Source organism: Lithobates pipiens, unplaced genomic scaffold (genome assembly GCF_037356315.1).
Source record: "Lithobates pipiens isolate NorthernLeopardFrog02 unplaced genomic scaffold, aLitPip1_a1.2 Scaffold_23, whole genome shotgun sequence".
Taxonomy (NCBI): Eukaryota; Metazoa; Chordata; class Amphibia; order Anura; family Ranidae; genus Lithobates; species Lithobates pipiens.
Genome location: NW_027507785.1, coordinates 196998500 through 197018457, shown reverse-complemented (window position 1 = coordinate 197018457; position 19958 = coordinate 196998500). Strand labels below are relative to the sequence as shown.

The following is a 19958-nucleotide window of genomic DNA, read 5'->3' as shown; positions in this document are numbered from 1 at the left end:
CGGAGGAGAGAATACATCACTTCCTCTCCTGTGTTTACATTACAGGAGAGGAAGTGATGTCACCGGGGATTTCCATTCGTCGGGAGCGATCGCGAGGGGGTGGCCATGAATGAATGGCCGTCCCCTCGTCCGGGATCGCTCCCGAACGAAAACCGACCGCCGCAGGCACCGGGCGGGGGCCCGATCGGGCCCCCGACCCGCGGGAGGCAAAACACGTACATCTACGTGCTTATGCCTGCCCGTGCCATTCTGATGACGTAGATCGGCGTTAGGCGGTCGGCAAGTGGTTAGGGAAAAACTTTCTCCTACCTGTAGCTACATGTAGCATCTCAGCTTGAGTAAGTCACTGGACTGTTCCTCAAGGACTCTGTATTGATAAAAAAACGGTGAATAATTATACTTTTGCTGTATGTTGTGACATATCAGGAAGTTATGGGTACTGACTTACTGACTTACTGAATTACCTTTAAAGAAAACATGTCATGAGAAATAGCTGGTGAGCATTATGACATTCTAACTACAACTATCTGAGACATTGGTCTGCAAAAGATATGCAGAAGGAGAAGTGGAATGACCAGCCTATATTTCCTTTAAAGTAAATCTGTAAGCTATTTTAAACCTCTAAAAATGAATGTATTGAATAAAACTACATTACCTTTGTTAACCTCTTCTGCTTTACCCCCAGGTTTCATTTTATTATATTGGGTGTAAACATTTTAAATTTGACATCTTCCACTCATGTGAAATTCCACTTAAATCTACTTATGGGCTCCAAACGGAAACTAAGTGATTACTTTGAAAAAGTAGTAGTGGCATCATCACTGTGCTGCACATAGCATGTGCAAGGATCAGAGCTTTAAAAAGGGCCCCACCCACTACAATGTGACTGCAGAAAACTACAAGAGAGGCAGAAACAAGACCAGTCACCCTGCACAAAGAGAGAGAACTAGTGAATTGACACTGAGTTATCACAGAAATCTCCTGCACAGAGGAAATGTTTCACACTGGATTACAGTATAGATTTAGACAATATTTGCTTATTCGGGAGTTCAGCTTTAATGAAGGACTAATATTGCTCACCTTGTAGCTAAGACCTGATATTTTGAGTCTAAGCTCCACCCAATTTTCAATAATGAGAGATCCTACTTATCTGGGTCATTACAGATATTGCAGAACTTTATTGTATATTACCAGCTAGCTGCTGGTTCCAATAAGAAAACGCAATACAGGGTGACACTGTTTACCTGGCACAAATTCCAGCTTGCTGTATTTTTCCATAAATGTGTTGAATGCCAAAGCCACCAGTCTCCCCACTAGTATAAAATCTAAAAGTAATGAGTAAGGTTTGTGTCCTTCTGTTAACAAATCAATAGTAGAGGTGGTTCCTTTAAGCTGGAAATGTCACTTGTTTGGAATTTGTAAGCAAATTGATGAGCTCAGGACTTGGTCACCCTTTTAAAAACTTCTCAATTTCAAAAGAAGAAGCCTGCATTCAATTACATCTGTGGATCATTTCTTTGATTTCTGTTAACAGGTTAAAGCAGAAATTCTGGTGCAGCAGTAAGAATGCCTCTTCATGGAACTAAATCCACAATCCCATAATCAAGTGTAGGTGAACTTTTTGATTGTATATTTGTGTATGTACATTCAATTTTGTGTTAAATCCTGGCATATTTAAAGTGTTACTAAACCCAGTAATATGAAAATCGTTATTCTGCCCCCCCCCCCAGATTATAAATCATCTTTTTACATTAAAATACTGCCACCATATACCTTTTTGGCTGATCTGTATACCACGTTCAGTGATAAACTGCAATGCTGAGAGTTCGGGTAGGAGGAGATTTCCACTTCAGCCTGTATACACACCCACATGTGTGATGCCAATATCATGTGACCTGGCTAGCTCTGAGAACAAGTATTTATTCTCTCCAGCATAAAAGACACAACTGAGCATGTGCAGGTTGGCTACCCTGCCTGTGTTAGCTGGCTTCCCCCCTATAGACAGTGCATGAGGGAAGGATCTGTGCATACAGGATAAAACAGCCTTTTTACACAATGTAGAGGATTAACTCCTTAAGTTCCACAGTGAGTATAAAAATCATGCTATGCTACATATACCGACAGATTTTACTGTTGTGGGTTTAGTAACACTTAAAAGAGATTTGCCAAGTCTCGTAACTTTCATTGTTCCAAGCTCTGTGAAATGTTGGCGCCTTGAAATGTATAAACTATATTTTCAAAGAATGAAATATAATCACATATATTACAGATGTAATGAAATAACCAAGAAGCCTAGAAGATCATATGCCTCTGGTCTTCCTCAATAAAAGCAATGGATGTCAGTTTTATCTTTAAATGTGCCATGTCAGCTGCACGAAATGACTATGTGGTTTAAGGTTATATTTTAAATGTTATTTTTGTGCAGAAACAGGCGCTACTAATGTCTCACAACTGTGTCCTGCCCCTGTTTGAATTTACACTTAGAGGCCAAAAATCGAGTTACAGGGGAAGCTCCCCTACCGGGTCAGAAGCCTGGGTGTATATTTTAAGACTCTGTAAATAGGCTCTTTGTATTCCATTTTCAAGTCTCGAGGAGAAGATTTTTTTCTGTTTCCAAAGAAGAAGCAAACGTTAAAATACCAGTTTCCCACAGAAAGGTTTTTAGGAATTTCTAATGATTTTAACTGAGCAGTTATTTAACCTTTTCTAAGTCATTCTTTGAGGAATTATATACACACATGCCATTCTTATGGCCCTAGTAACCACAATGAACATATGCAAAAACCGTTGCCAACTTTTATTAACAGAAAATATGTAAGTAATGTCTCAAAGGGGTCAGCAAAGGGTCACTGATACTGCTCTCTTTATCTCTCATCCACTTATTACTATTAAAGAAAATCTGTATTGTGGTTTAATGCTGATAAAATGACGCTCTTCTGGTTAGCAGACACCTTGGCTGTCTGAATGAGCTTTCCATTTCCTTGCAGAGCACCTTAAATAGCAGGGTGCTTTATACAAGATTTTATATTCAAAGCCTGTATGGTTGGCATATAGCCCCATCCTGGCCATTGCCTGCACTTTTCATTTGCCAGTACTTCCCCTGTCACATTGCTAGAAAGATGTGGAAAGTGGGACAATGGGTCTACAAGGTGACCAAAGTAATTTCTTCTACAACAGGGGTCTGCAAGCCTTCTGATAAAAGGATAATTTTACTGTCCTTCAGACTTTAGGGGGGCAGACTGCCCAGTGGGAGCAAACAATGCCTGATCTTTGGTATTAGGGGAAGAAATAGTTGGTTTCAGTGGAAGAAATAGTGCCCCATAGTTGGTGTGAGTGGAAGGAGAAATTACTCAAGGGTCGGATAGAGGTAAGCTGAATGTCCCTCAGTTTGTGGCTACCTGGTAGCTGGAAGCTGCTATCAGAAGAAAAGCCAGTAAAGCAGCATTACACCACCTCACAGGTACACTTTAGAAATCATATTTCTAAAGTGTTAATTAATCAGTTCCCATAGATTTTCTCACTGCTACCTGTTAGGTATTTTGCTTTATTTTTACCGCATATTCACTAACAGAACTTGTTTGCATTTTTGCAAGAACTTTTCAAAGTTATTGCTGCCCACCTAACATCTATATGTTCTAATTAATATATGTCATATACATAATACAACTATGGATACATCAGCTGGGCTTATCACTCACACGTTTACATTTAATTTGGCCTAAATACAGCAGCAGCACCCGAATCTGATTTATTTTAAATTGAAAAAAGTAACAGCCATTTGCGTACCCCATGCATCAGCCAGAGGTCAGGGCAGGCAGCAAAATGATACAACTAGAAAAACCTAAAGGCCAGGACAGGCAGCAGATATAGATAACCAGGACCAAACCTGGGATTAGGACAGGAAGCATATATGGAGAACCAAGAATAAATCAAAAATGTCCCCAGACATCCCACACACCCATCACCTGTATGCCAACTTGGCACTTCAACTGCTTTATTCATTTTTATTTTTTCCTGGTAAGTCTGTCACTACCCTGGTCAAGCAAACGGGGACAGGGAAGTCAAGGCTGTAACTAAAACACTTACAAGAGTTTATACTCTTTGTACCACTGGATGGAGGTGGCCCAATACATGCCTGAAGTACTAGCTTGCCCGCAGCATGTGCCATGTCAGAGAGGGCCTTCAATGTGCAGTGGTTTGGGTGCACAGTTTCTCAAAGGATGCAGTGAGGTGCTGTAAAGAAAGGCAGCTCTTGAACAGACTGTCAGCAACAACTAACTGATCCATTCTAATCACAGCAAGCTAAAAGTTGTAATTTAAAAAAAGGCAAACTACTCCAATTAACAGAACAGAGTACCTAGTTGAAGAGCTAGTCATTAGTTTTTGCTGACAGATTTTGGTCCTTAAAAGGATTTTGGGTGTACAGATTTGTGCACACAGCACCTAAGAAAATGTACACCAGCACTGAAATTTAGAGAACACAAGCATAGTGTGTTAAAGTAGATGTTAAACCCAAACACTAAATCTCATATAAGTTGTAACATAATAATATTACTTGGAAGTATTATTATTATTTTATTGGCTAGCTGATACTTGTTGAGGGCCTTTTTTCTATTAAATGACAATTATCTGCCCCTGTCTCTCACAACCCCCCATCTACAATACATCCTGTCCTAAAGGCTCTGTGCTCATACACATTGCCAAGGCATATTCCACTATTGCCAACTTTATAAAAAGGTCTGTGAAAAGAAAAATAAATGCAGCCAGAAACAATAAAAAAATATGTGCTATGATAAAAACACATGCAGCCCGTTATCACCTTAGTGCACGTGGACAGACACAAACAGTACAGAGGCTGCATGAAAAGAGCATTACGATGTAACAAAAGATGAAAAAGATACATATCCTTCCCTTCCCCCATCCCCTAATTCTCCAAGATGCACAGAATTCTGCTTACCTACAAGGTATTCAGTAAGTACTTTACCAGACCTGCCAGTGCCTACAAGCCTTATACTAGTCTCTCCCGATGTACTTTGTTGGCAGCCCTTCCTGTGCTTTTCTTATTATTGTTAAAGCACATTGTCAATACGGCTGCTGCGACCTCACTTTTATAGTGAGGAGACTGGCTCATCTAAAAGCCTTCTATTTGCCCTTCTAAGCCAGGTGACCTAGGTTCAAGGGCCAAGCAGTGCATTATGGTTACTATGGTGAATTCACACATTATTTTGCCGGGTCTGTGAATCTCAAACATACAGGATTCAGAGCAAACCCAAACCTTATCTTTACATCTGTCGTCAAGCCCTCTGGATTCTTAGAAGAAATACTGACAGCACGAGGTGGCAAGACCATGTTTCTCCTTTCAGATCATATAATGGTAAGTAGGCCCTGTCTCTGGTGGAGATAGGCTTATTCCATAAGGAAATGGGAGGAGCAATGTTCATACAAAGAACAACAAGCCTCAACAACCATATTTTAGTTCAGTTATATCAAATTAAACAATTTCTGACTTGTTGCTATTGGTAAGAGAGCTTTGAATATTGAAATTAAATATATTTTCATTACCTTACTAAAAGACCCAATGTTGTACACTGGTGCTTGTAGAAGTTCTTGTGAGCAAAGTTTTTTTAGACACTTGCCTTGTGCACACCCCAAAATCAAAATATCCAGGAAGAAGTTTCACAAACATTCTTTCTGTAGAATAAACATGCTTTATCCACATTTGAAGAATATGGTAATCTTAAGGCACATGTAAGGTTATAGTCAGCCAAGACCCAAAGTGATTAATTAAACACTACACAAACCCTTGATGGCTTATTCTGTAATCTAACTGAATTTAAGATTTTCCCCAGCAACTATTCAGAAAAGTCTGTATAATGTACAGATAATAATTTTAAGAATGAGCTAAAAACCCATATTTAAAATGCCATCATCAAAACATAGTACAGAAAAATGAAAAAAAAAAGAAAGCGCCAAAGATCCCTTTCAGGTAACATTTTACAAAAAAAGTTAACTTCCAAAGGTAAGTGTTTATTGAGCTTAGTTAAAGTGATGATAAAGTCATACATTAAAGTCAATAAAAACAAAAATGCTGGCCCCCCCTGCAGGTTTAAGTAATGATGTACTAGGTAGTATGCACGGCACATGTCACGGCTCCCCGGCGTTTCCATCTTTGCCCCGTGTTCCTTTTGGGTTTTGTATCTTCAGCTGCTTGAATAGGCAGGCTGCAGTGACGTCACTACCATGTGTGCACATGGGAGTCACATCATAGTGGCACACAGAGCGGGGCGTAAATGTAATCTGAGCTGCACATATGTGGCTCAGATCACATTACTTCCTGACAGGCATGGGTGACACCAAGGTCTCAGCAGATTTTAAAAGTAAAGACGTTATTACCACTTTAATAAGATAAAGTTGTGTTCACAAATGAGAGTAGGTAGTAAGTGAATAGCGTGACACAGTTGCTAGTATATAAACTTTCAAATAGGGTCTCCCTGTACAAAAAAATGGCTTAATACGAGGGTCCCATTGCCTGTGCTACCAAACTTCACTATTTTGAAGAGCTACAATGAGTGTAGAATTGTCAGCATCTGACACTATTGTTGGTGGGTTGGATGCCTCCTGAGCACTGTGGTTTGTTGGCCCCTACGTCACTAATGTGTTCTTTAGTGATGGTGGATTAAACCACAAAATGCAATAGGGGAATAGGCATCTAAAATTACCTCAAATAAGCTTTAGCTCTTCAAGACAATGAAGACCTGTGGCATTGGTGGAGCAGAGCAGAGTTGATAAATATGAAGTCTTTTCTTTACAGGGAGACCTAATTTTAACATTTTAATCTAGCGAAAGAGATGCTTCCATAATCCACTACATGCTGCAGTGTTTCCTATCCAAGTTAAAAAAGCATTTTTACACTTTTAAAAACCCATTTTTTTTAATTTTAAAAACCCATTTCTTTTTAATTTTAAAAACCTCGATTTCTAAAAAGCACTCTCTGACCTGCATTACATCTCTTGTACACTTTGACATATGTACATCCTATAAATCTTTTCAAACAATTAATTATGTCTCAAAATAGATAGAAATGCTAAAAGGATTTTGCTGGTTGCTAAACCCTTGGCAACATATGGGAATGTATAATGGTTTTGCAGATATGTTTATTGTTTGTTATTTATTATTATCTGAAAATATATATATATTATTTAGAGTAATAAGAAATATTGCATAGAATTATTTTGTGTTTTTTAAGCAGCAAGGAGAAAGAGCCCTTAGCTTTTTTCATGTGCATTCTAGTATTTCCATACTATCTCTTGTAAAAATCCCATCATTTACAGAGATTACCAGCTCAAACTGACATTAACAAGACAAGAAAAACAAGAAAAAAAAAAAAACAAGAACAACAATATTCCTAAACAGATGGCTCTATCTGGAATTTTAGGTACGAGACAGCATGCCTTAAAGGAAATTACTTGTGCTGCCTCTTTGGGTAACACACAATGTATATTGTATATATATATATATATATATATATCATTCTTTTATTTTTTTAAGTTTAAAAACTATTATTTTTGAAAATAAACTATTGCCACTAGAGAGACTGGCCACAATCCACCTGCCAATGTGTCATGTAGCTCCAGCCTTGCCTGGCTGTCAATGTAAAATGATGAATAAAGAAGTGGTCAATAAAGCCATATGCAGCAAGCCTTGCAGTTAAGCACTTTTCAGTGTGATGTGCATAAAACATTTACAGTATGTGAAACAAATTAATTTTTGGGCCTATACTTTCTATAAACTCTTCAACAGCTTCACAAGCCATTTCTGTCCAGACATTAAAACATTTTTAAATTGACACCAAAATATTAAAGTGATAGTAAGCCCTCCATTTTTTTTAAGCATTGACTCAAGACCTCACTGTCCAATGTGTAAAATAGACGTTCAGGGAAGCAGCACTTAGAGAGAAGAAGCCAGCAGTAATGAAAGTTGCACATTTCAAGTGCTAGGGTAAGATTCTTAAACAAATAGTTTGCTGGGGAATGATTATTTAATTGTGCTCACTTAGGGTTATTACCACTCTAAGCTTCCCTTTAAATTATTTACAGTATTTCCTTAACAAAATGGAAGAAATGCAAGCATTTTAGAAGCTGTCTTTTTTTAAAAAACAGTGATAAGTGCTAACATTACATACACCAATGCTTCTTACAAAGCATACTTTGAATTGGACTTTGCAGATAGAAGACTGAAAAGCATATTGCCTATTGCATCATGTATATTATAGAAATAACAGATTCTGTCTATATCGCACTCATGGAGAGCATGAACTTTTTAGATGCTTTATGAACAAATGTCATGTGACTAACTTGTGCATACTCCTGGCCAGAGTACAGAAAAATTCATTAGGATTGTGTACAGTAGCTATGATATAATTACCCCTATGCAAAGTATTGCAGCACTTACTTTAATTATTTAAAACCAACATGTATGCAATGAATACCCCCTTTCTTGCTCCAGTATGAAAATGTGCATTTTCAAAGAATCAGTTTGCTCATAGAGTTGTGTTAATATTTTTGCTTGCTGAGGATTTTTGGCTTGAACATGCCAAATCTCAAACTGCTAATAATATATAATGAGTAGCCAAACAGGAGCATACATACACAACTGGATAGCTTATAACATTATACTGGGAGAAATTACTAATAGATTTACAAGCCATACAGGCACCCAAAGGAACCAGACTGCCTCTGGATTCTTATTCGATATGTCTTGGGGACTTCTTCACACATCTGCCTGCTATAATTCTCAAACCTGTTCCCTGCCACCTGGGAGTTATGGGTGTTTCTGCCTGCCTTTGAGTGCCCTGTCTACCAATGTATGCTCCACCTATCTTTGGGTGTTCCTGTCTACTGTTGCATTATTCATAATCGAAAATCATTTAAAATTCTAGTAATGCGAGTGGCTGCTCCTTGTAATGTAAAAAAACACAAAAGATACTGCGCTAGAAAGTATTACATAAATATAAAAAATCAATGTGAACAACACCAGATAAAACGTGTGAGATATGCACAATTCAAACAAATGGAAACAAAGGAAAAAATTGCGCTAAAAGCAAATAAAAATGAGTCCGTGATAAAGCCCATATACAGTAAATGAAATAAGAATAATTGTCCAGTGAATAAACCGCAAATGTGAATATAAATTAGTCCATAAACAGTGATCCAATGTGAAATCAATCAGTGACGAAATCCCTTAATCATACAGAAGCACCCTGTGAAATAATCCACCACTGCATAAATTGAACACTTACCAGAGGGCAAGCTACAATGTGCTTGTAGGTATTATGGTCAGAAATGCAGCCACAACTCGTCTCCACAATAATGCACCAGAGGCATGCGGGATAGCTCAGTCCATGAGGCAAAATCTCTCTTCTCTACACTGGTGACATCGGTGGGTGGCGCAGCTGGTCTAGACCCGCCCATGGTTTCCTCCGATCCTGACTCGGCTTCAGTAAATGCCGCCCCTCTCTCTCTAATTCACTTCGTGACAGTCTCCGCCCTCTTATCATGCAGCTGTAATTCCGTAGGAAGACATTAAGGTGGGCGTGATGGAAAACAGCCGAATGGTACTGCTCCTCTAGCTGGTCGATCGCAGGAGGAAACCATGGGCGGGTCTAGACCAGCTGAACCACCCACCGATGTCACCAGTGTAGAGAAGAGAGGTTGCTGACTGCCTCGTTTGCCTCATGGACTGAGCTATCCTGCATGCCTCTGGTGTATTATTGTGGAGACGAGTTGTGGCTGCATTGCTGACCATAATACCTACAAGCTCATTGTAGCTTGCCCCCTGGTAAGCGTTTAATTTATGCGGTGGTGGATTATTTCACAGGGTGCTTCTGTGTGATTAAGGGATTTCATCACTGATTGAGTTCACATTGGATCACTGTTCATGGTCTAATTTATATATACATTTGCTGTTTATTCACTGGACAACTATTCTTATTTAATTTACTGTATATGGGCTTTATCACAGACTCATTTTTATTTGCTTTTAGCGCAGCTTTTGCCTTTGCTCCTTGTAATGGCCAGAGCAGATGTGCACATCCAGGAATTCAAACACGTATACTTCACCAGAAGTGTACCTAAAGATTTTTTTAAATAAATGTCAGGTGATTTAAACATGGAAATAGCAGCTTTAAGAGGATTGACCCTTTAATGTAATTTTTGGGTTCATATGGAAAGTTTTACTTTAAAAAGGTGGACCATCAACAAGAGTATGCTCATTCTTACTACCTTGGAGCTTACCAATAATTTAAATCCCTCAAAAGATGCAATGTGCTATGCATATTTCTTTCTTTCATGAGCTTGGCTATACATAAACATAGATTGGAAATTTGGTAGGCAATGTACCACAATTTGGTTGGTGTCTACATTCAAGTTACTTTAGTTAGGTGGCAACATAAAATTCCCACCTAGTTCCTAAACCCTATCCTCATATCTTGATTATAAATATAGTGGGGTTCATTTACTATAGCTGGAGAGTGCAAAATCTGGTGCAGCTCTGTAGAGAAACCAGTCAGCTTCCATTTTTTTTAGTCAAAGCTTAATTGAAAAAGCTGAAGTTAGAAGCTGACTGGCTACCATGCACAGCTGCACCAGATTTTGCACTCTCCAGTATGTCCTGATATGCTTTGAGCATGAATGCACTGATAGGTACCTGCAGTGTAATCGTATTAAAACAAATATACTACACAGGCGTATAATAGGCACCTTAATTTTAGGAGGGAAGTTTCAGGAAAAAAACATCACCATTGCCCATCAATGCAGCCTGATCAGTGCCCACCAATGTAGCCTCACCATTGGCCATCAATGCAGCCCGATCAGTGCCCAACTGCAACCTCACCTTTGCAGCCTGCTCAGTGCCCACCTGCAGTCTCACCATTGCCCATCAATGCAGCCTGATCAGTGCCCATCTGCAGCCTGATCAGTGCGCACCTGCAGCCTGATCAGTGCGCACCTGCAGCCTCACCATTGCAGCCTGATCAGTGTCCATCTGCAGCCTCTCCATTGCTCATTAATCCAGCCTGATCAGTGCTCATCTGCAGCCTTTCCATTGCAGCCTGATCAGTGCCCATCTGCAACATCTCCATTGCAGCCTTCTCAGTGCCCATCTTCAGCCTCTCCATTGCCCGTTCATGCAGCCTGCTCAGTGCCCATCTGCAGCCACTTCATTGCCCATCTATGCAGCCTGCTCAGTGCCCATCTACAGCCTCTTCATTGCCCAACTATGCAGCCTGCTCAGTGCACATTTGCAGCCTTGCCTTTGCCCACCATTGCAGCCTCACCAGTGCCAGATTACACAGAGCCGAGATCTCCTGTGTACCTGGTGCTCAGTCACACACAGTTCTGCCTCCTGGCCCCTATGATAGACAGAACAGTGGTCCAATGCTGGGCCAGGAGGCAGGACTGTGTGTGACTGAGCACTGGGTGCACAGGAGATCAGGGCTCTAAATAATCTGGTGGCGCTTTCCCGCGCCTTCCGCTCTGAGGCAGCTAGGAATCGGCACATGATTTTTCTCCGATTTTCAGGGGGGAAAAGTGCATGTTATACGCCAATAAATATGGTATTTCCTTTTATATTTTTGTTATTATTGCGTTAGATTGTCTCATTTTGCATTTTTTTTGAATTATCCCACTGTTCCTCATTTGGAGGGACTGTCCTACTTTTAAAGCCAATACAGTCTTTTCCACAACATGGCAAGGTTTTTTTTTTAGCAGCATAGACAAAGAAAAGAGTATATGTAAAAAGTCTTTAAGAAAAATTGATCTCATGTGGCAATTTAAAATATGAGCTCTGATTAAGGGACATAATACATATTACTTAATACAGCAATGCAAACATTTGATAGTATCGGCACCAGAGTACATAATGTCTGCTGTATAACCACTGACGCATTTCAACCCATACAGTGTGCCCAACAAGTGGGACTTCTTGCAAACCCTTTAGGGCTGGACACCCATCCTCAGGGAGGGTAGTGATGACCATGGAGCCTCCTCAATCATTCGACTGTTTTTAATTCTCTGGTTAGAATATTCGTCATTCCATCCTTTCAGCGGTAATTATAATATTCGTGCATATGAAATTTGACTTTCAAAATGTTATACTGCACTAAATCTTTCATCCATCCTCTAAATTACTGAATTTACTTTACCAAGCCAGTATGAATGAAATCTAGTAATGACAAAAAGCACTTGTGGTTTTAGCCAGTTATTTTTTGAAAATTATTCATCAAGGTCCCTGTAACTATGGAGTTGACAACACTGTGTCCTTTGCCTTCATACTTTGTACTAAAACGTGTCCCTCTTCCAAATCTTAAGAAGACTGGATATATATTAGGGTGTTTCAATTTCTAATGGAAAAGAATAAACTGTAAAATTTTTGCAGACTTTGCTTACGCCCTGAGTCTGAGTGATGTAAAAGATATATATGCAAATTTTCTAGAAGATTGGATAATATTGAAAGGTTGCACACTTTGATCTGTTTTGTAAAAGTAGGCAAAAAATAAGATTTTTCAATGTTAATTACTTTTATTGGGAAAACTAGAAATCACAAACTTAAAATACTATTAAAACTATACACTAAGATTAATATGATAGGCAAAACATGTGTTATATTACTCAAATTTGAACGATGCAGTCCCTTGTATTCTGTCACGTTGTGGATCCCAAACAATTCAAAGAGTGTCTTTTTTTTTATTAGTAACGAAACGGCTCAGGTCTTTTCCTTCAAAAAACATGTTTTTGCCCTCTAATCGTTTCACTTCCTTTTTCTTTGCAGGTTTGGTTTCTACATTTTTAGTCATATTTTTCTTAACAGCCTGAGTAATACGTTTGTCCAAAAAAGCCAATCCTACATTTGTTTCTGACAGATACCAAAGGTGTCTCTTAGCAACTGTTATAGCACATTTTTTGATGTCTGCATCTGGGCAAGTGCTCAAAAGCTGTAGCATATCCAAATCATTCTTTGGAGCCCATCAACTTACAATTGCCTCATGCCAAAAGCGAACATATATGAGGCTGACAAAATGTGCAACCCATTTCATTAATTCCGATTGTCATTGAGGAATATTCAACTGTTTAGTGAAGAGGACAATTTTAAGTGCATATATTGCTTTTGCCACCCACCTTGCTTGATGCAGTGCCCCTGGGATCCTGAAGTCGTTTTTAGACCAACCTCCTAGGTACAGGAGTGAGAATTGTAATAACTCTTTGTAGTCTTCTCTTGGATGACTTCCATCTTTTAGGACATTTTGGATGTAGTTAACCATTTTCACTCGTTGTTCTTCTAGAAAGCCTTGAACGGGACTTTCTTCATCCAGTATTGTTGTACATGACTTCTTATCAAGTGAAGCCCACAGACTTTGCTTTGATAAAAGTGATCAATGTGTGCAACCCCTAAATATTATCCAATCTTCTTGATTATTTTTTTTTACATCACTGAGACTCAGGGCATAAGCAAAGTCATATGAAAATCACATCTTTGGAAAAATGGAACAATCCATATATATATATTTATATATATATATATATATATATATACCACATTCACACATTTTCATTCCAGTGCTCTGCAAGGCAACAGTTTCAGAGCTTAAAGTGTTACTAAACTCACAACAGTAAAATCAGTCTGTATACTCAGTAGAACATGCTTGTTATATTCACTGTAAAACCTAAGGGGTTAATCATCCACATTGTGTAAAAAGGCTGTTTGATCCTGTCTTCTCTGATCCTCCCCTTCTATCACTGTCTCTAATCCATCTGCTGATAGTACGGAGCCTTGGAGGCACTCGGCACGTGCTCAGTTTGGTGTGTATTGCAAGAGGTTTTTTTTGTTTTTTTGGGGGGAGGGTGCATGTGATTTTTTGGGAGGATGCATGTGACCAGCACAGGGCAAATCAGTACTGTCCAGACAGAGGGTCAGGTGTCATGTAGCCTCAGTGCAGTGAGGACAGTGAGAGGAGAATGAAAACTGCTCCTACAAGCTTTAACCAGACACTGATAGAAATCACAAGACTGCTATATACTGCTGTTGAGAAAAGGTATTTAACAGTTTATATTTACTAAAATAATTGAATTTCCATGTCCTGTGTACTGTGGGAGACCAGATATTGTGAATGCAGGGTCCTGGGTTTAGTAACACTTTAATAGGAACATTTTCAGTCGTGATTCTTTGCCTGTTCACACATTTAAACTGAAACATGGCACATAAAAATTGTTTATGTGTCTTCCAAAATGCGAAACTGTCTTACAGTATGTAGAAGCATGTGATAATGCATGAGTATATCCTCTACATAAACATTTTCTAATAACTTATCACAGACCAGCCCTGAATTCATTAGACTAAATCTTACAAAACTGTACAAGCTAATGCTTGTTTTCTTACCATAGACTATTCATACAATGTATTTTTTGTTTAATGAACAAAGCACCTCCTCTTGAAAATTCCACATGCCTATTTTTCCCAGTGAATATATTATGAAGAACTGCATTTATGAGATAAAACCAGCTTCCTTGCTGCAAGCAGGCAGATAATGTTCTGAGAGGGGCATATGGGATTAATTGGGAAGAGGATCAGGGATAGTGAAGAGAAGGGTGCTGAGCAGACAGGCCAGTCTGACAGGGTGATAAGATCAGTTCATTATAGAAGGCTTTCGTACAGCATGTCGGGAACATCAGAAAACCACTTTCCACAATATATCAAAGGAAGGAAGGATTTCAATCACTAACGAAGCTGCTGGAATATTTTCTGTTTTTTTTTAAATGAGCAGATTATTGTGCGTCCCTGGAATTAACACAGTATGTTTGGGGGACAGAGGGACAGTACTAGGAAAGTGTGAATTTCAGACGAGAATTGTTAAAAGGAGGTCATGCTCAAAAAATCTTTCATAATGCGCACTCACAACACGTTCGCAGGTTTCAACTGTATACATGACAGACTGCAAGACAGATAAATGGTAAAACATCACCACCGCATGCATACTTAGGAGCGTATTGTTGGAACGCCACTGGAGTCATGTGACAAAGAACATAGAAAGAACATGTCATAAAAAGAACATAGTCTTCCAAAATATTTGAATTGTATGAAACTGCAAAGCCACCAGGCTACTTAATTTAATTAGGAACAAAATGCATAAACATTTGTCTAATATAATATTTTTTTTCAATTTTTTGTTCAAGTATATGTAAAAAAAAAAATATTTTATTTTTGCACAGAGTTGGGGAAGACTGGGTTGCTTGCCAAATTGTAACTGCTGTTTGTGTCCAAGCTTGGGAGTTTCAACCCTCTCATTTTCTTGGAGACCATTGTCCAGATATAGAAATTGAGAGGAGATCCAAACATTTTAAGCTGTAATCGGAGGAAGAGGCAAGGAAAAATCCTTCGATCGAGACACCTGTTCCTGGAACAGATCTCTAAGATGGGAATTCTGTTCACTTTTGAGAGGTGTTCCTTGATTTTCTATTGTGCCTCCAGTGTAGTAAAGGGAAATCTCACCAGCTGGTCACACAAGAAAAAATAACTCGAGAGGGGTTTTAACCATTTCCTACTCTATTTATAATAAAAACCTGCTAGCTGTACCTACACTTTTAATTTTGTCATTTTTTTTAAGAGGCAGTGTATTCAATGTCCGATGATTTTACATCATGGTTTACATCCTTGGAAACTGTATGACATGTACACATGGGGAAATTTGGTAAAATAGCAGGGGCTGTTCCATTAGTAAAGCTGGTATCATTAAATAGAGTAAAGCCGTGTTCAGCTGTGAATTCTCAATCATATACCAAAGACATGAAATTATGGATGTTTGCTAGCACATGGCTAGTTTATTAATTGAAAACAGATTTAAATTATTTACAAAATTCAGTGAACAGTCACTTAACAGTCTCTATTCTTTTTAGTAAATTACCCCCTGGTCTGTCAATTGCAAAATGTATTCTGAACTATTATTTAATTCCGGATCAGCATGTGGCAAAAACTACCAAAACTGGACTCATTTAGAAACTGTTCAATTCAACAGATATTTATTTGTAAGCAGGATAATGAAAGTGTTGCTAGGAATTGCCATAGACCAGGTATATGCAATTAGCGGACCTCCAGCTGTTGCAGAACTACAAGTCCCATGCTGCATAGCAGGACTCTGACAGCCATAAGCATGACACCTAGAGGCAGAGGCATGATGGGACTTGTAGTTTTTCAACAACTGGAGGTCCGCTAATTGCATATCCCTGCCATAGACCTTTGATGTATTATTAATATGAACGTAACTGTAGTAAAAAGTTATATATTTAAACTCCAGCCTAAATGTTCCTATTATTTTGAATATACTGTAGTTTGGAGGATTAGAATTTGTGTTTTTTTTTATTGTTTTTAAATGTCCCTCTTAAGGAAATCTCCAATAGGCAAGCAGACAAAACATATTTATAGTAGAGTGGAGAAGACACAGAACTGGCAATGCTTTTATTGCTGTGCATATCTTCTGGTCCCTGTGAAAATCCTTGACCGTATGTCTCGTAGGAATGTCACAGGGACAGAAAATTAGGGAAAATCTCCCCAGTGGGGTTACATAAGGAAATTATACCTATTTCTCATGCTATACAAAACAATACACTTTGCCGTTATTACAAATAATAAAATATGCCTGTTTCATTTAACTGTAAGGCATACACAGGATTTTAACATTAGGTAACATTATGGAGTTTTAATACTGTGTTGTGTAGCTATTTGTGTTACCAGTCTTCAAGACGTTCCCCTCGCAAATCACTAACAGAAGATGTAAATAAAAATACATTTATTTAAGATTAAATATTGTAAACTGTCAATGTTTGCATGACAACTCATACGATTTTTAAGAAAATCCTCTTTTTTGTGGTATATGTTGCTAAATGAATTTAAAAAAAGCTATTTTTTTTTTTAAATGAAATTAAATTTATTGTGATAACTGTAGATGTATTATACTAACTAATCTGATAATTGCAAAGGACATTTAGTGCTCCATTTCTTTTCCACAATTATTATTTTTTAGATTGGCTAACATTATTATTATTATATACGATTTATATAGCACCAACAGTTTACGCAGCACTTTACAATGTATACGGGGGACAACACAATTACAGTACAGTTCAATACGAAAGGTACGGGAGGGCCCTGCTCATAGAGCTTACATTCTAAATGGAGGGGGTGGTACAAAAGGTAATAGCTGCAGAGAATGATTTGATGGGGGTGGCATCACTAAAAGCTTTGACTTCCATAATTTAAAGCTAAAAATTACAAGTGATATTGCATAGTAAACACTAATAATTCATGATAATTATGTAAAATCTCAAGTTCAAATAAGCCTTTGCAGCAAATCAGATTTCATTATTTCAGATTAGTCCAACCAATGAAAGCAATGGGTAATTATAACTGGTTTCTATCAATATTACTCTCTCTATGCCCTACTAAAGAATTTTTTTTATTTTTTTTATTCTGTGATCAAAGACACCGTCTATCTATTTTCATTTTGTAGACAGGGAAGCACAGGGACCTGCCTGTGTATCCTTTCGTGATTGATCTGAGAAACTGGCATGGTAATGCTGATACCACTGGTCATGAAACAAATTAGAAAATTTGAAACAAATTATTTGTGTTTCATTTTAAAATGAGTAGTTTTGCTTAATATCTATTTTTTGCTCAGTTGAAAAAATAAATCTCTGCTAGGTCAGAGAGGGTTGGACGAGAATTTAAAACCTTCAAATTAGAGACTACTTCAAAAAATGGGAGACAAGATTGTTCTCCAGAGAAATTGAATATGTGCCGATAGACACTATTGGTTTCTTCTTTCTTTGTCTAAGAAGTATTTTTCTCCAGTTTATATAAACAGCCACCTTGGAATTATACAGATGATTCCAGCCTTATAAAGAACCACCGTTGACATCCAGAAGCTATATTCTACATGCATGTTATCATATCTAATAAAGGAGGTACCCCAGAGCAGGCAAATAAATCTGGTAAGAATCGTTTGCTGTAGGCTAGAAATAGCTGTATTTGCATGAGTTAAAGATCATTAATAGTGCTTTGCTTGTGTTAAATTTGCGTAAAAATAATAGCCAGGGCAGCAATATAGGACACATCAGATGCTTAGTGTCTGCACAGATGGACTCAAAGTCAAATTTAATTAATAGAGAGGATCCAGAGGAGACCCACACTAAATGAGTGTATGATGTAAGCAATGACCCACTGGCCATTAAGAAGACACATCTAACAAAACGGTATAAAGATTAAAGCTATACCATAATCCATTTAATTTAGCGTAACTGTAAAGTTTATTGCTTCATCATGATGTTCTTAGCAGTCATAAGCATGAACTTGTTCGGAATGTGAAGAGTGAATGTTTAAATAAGGGAGCAAAAGGACAGGCAGGGTTTAAGTATTTTTTTAACAAACAGAATTAAATGCTAAAATGGCACAGATGGGGCAGTTCAGGACAGGAAGGATGTGAAGTACTGTAATGTGGTGGATTAATGTAACCGTTTCTGGAGCCTTCACATATGCAGTGAACAATGAGGATGGGGCTCAGCTCAAGTGCTCTGTGACCCACTTTTCTCTTACAGCTGGCACTGGAATTACGGATACAAATGTTAGCTATTGGGAAGAATACTGCCTGAACAGAAATTACTTTTTTATGTTCAGTGTACAATTTCCAAGGGAAATATTTATTAGTTCCTAGCTATACCACTTAGTTAAACCATCTGCATTTCTGTTACAGTAATTTAAAAATAATGATTGGGCATTTACACTAAGCTGTACAAATTTTATTTGGTTTATTTCACCTTTAGCAATAATACATTTGTATATTTTGCTGATTATTAAGTGTGAGATACTAGGTTGTTTTGTTCTCATATATCAAGACTCTTTTTTTAACTTTCCCTACAGGCAGATAGCAGGACCTATTTAGTTTCTTGATCACTAGAGTACATGGATTATTTTTCACCAGGTCAAAGGAAAACATGCTGGATTCGCTTTATGAAGACCCTGAGAACAGTTATAGCCTGCTATACATTGATTTTTTTTTTTTGTTTCTTTTTTTATCAGCCGGTAGATTTTTAAAGGATTAACAATTAAAGGAGGAAACAAACGGATACACATAAGTAAGCTAGAAGGAGGAATCCTCCCTGACAACTAAGCTCCCTTTGTTATCTGAATACACTGACCAGCACTGCAGCTGATTGGCTGCAAGTGCTGATTGAATGAAAGTTTTCCAACAATCCCACTTGAGAGAAGTAGTTCATTAGACCGAATTCTGTTGAGCAAAAACAGCCATAGATGGATCGAAATTTGATCAGTCCCTGCTGAACTGACTGAATTTCTATCCATGTCTGGCCAGCTTTCGCAGATGTCAGCAACACTATATTGCCTATAAAGTAAAAGTGGCAACATGATCAAACCTTTCCCTTTTTTTTAACAATGATGTTATGCATATTGTACTGTACTACACTTCTAATGAATTCTGAAAAAAAATCCTTACAGTGTTTGTTACCCTAAAAAAAACAGTGCTTGTGCTGTGTAATTTGATCCCCTGTATCACCTAAAAACCTGGCTGATCCTGCCTAATTCTGCCCTCCGCCTGTAAACTGACCATGATTTATTATGGCTGCTGAGCCATGGTCAGATTCTTTGCCTCCATCATCCCCAGCTCTTCTGTCCTCTCCCCTCCCTGCCTGTCTGCTCGTGACAGTACCTGCCCCTTCCCCTCCTGCTGCCTTTAGAAACTATATTCTATTTATGCCATCCCCTCTGTTATATAGCGATATGTGTCCCTGTGTCTGATCTATATAAAAAAAATGCACATTATAGCTTATATCAGAGTATCTACCAGCATTCACATGACTCCTCGACTCTCTCCTCTCCCTGGCTGACAGCTTAGTGGGTGG

At 38.2% G+C, this 19958-nt stretch overlaps 1 long non-coding RNA gene across 1 annotated transcript in view; it reads right to left on the bottom strand.

Moving 5' to 3' along the window:
- Positions 1-306: 306 nt before the first annotated feature.
- Positions 307-19958, bottom strand: part of LOC143928105 (uncharacterized) — a 72249-nt gene continuing 52597 nt past the window's right edge. The window contains exon 3 of the long non-coding RNA XR_013262372.1: positions 307-367. This is a non-coding gene — a long non-coding RNA (uncharacterized LOC143928105). The remainder of the gene's footprint in view (positions 368-19958) is intronic.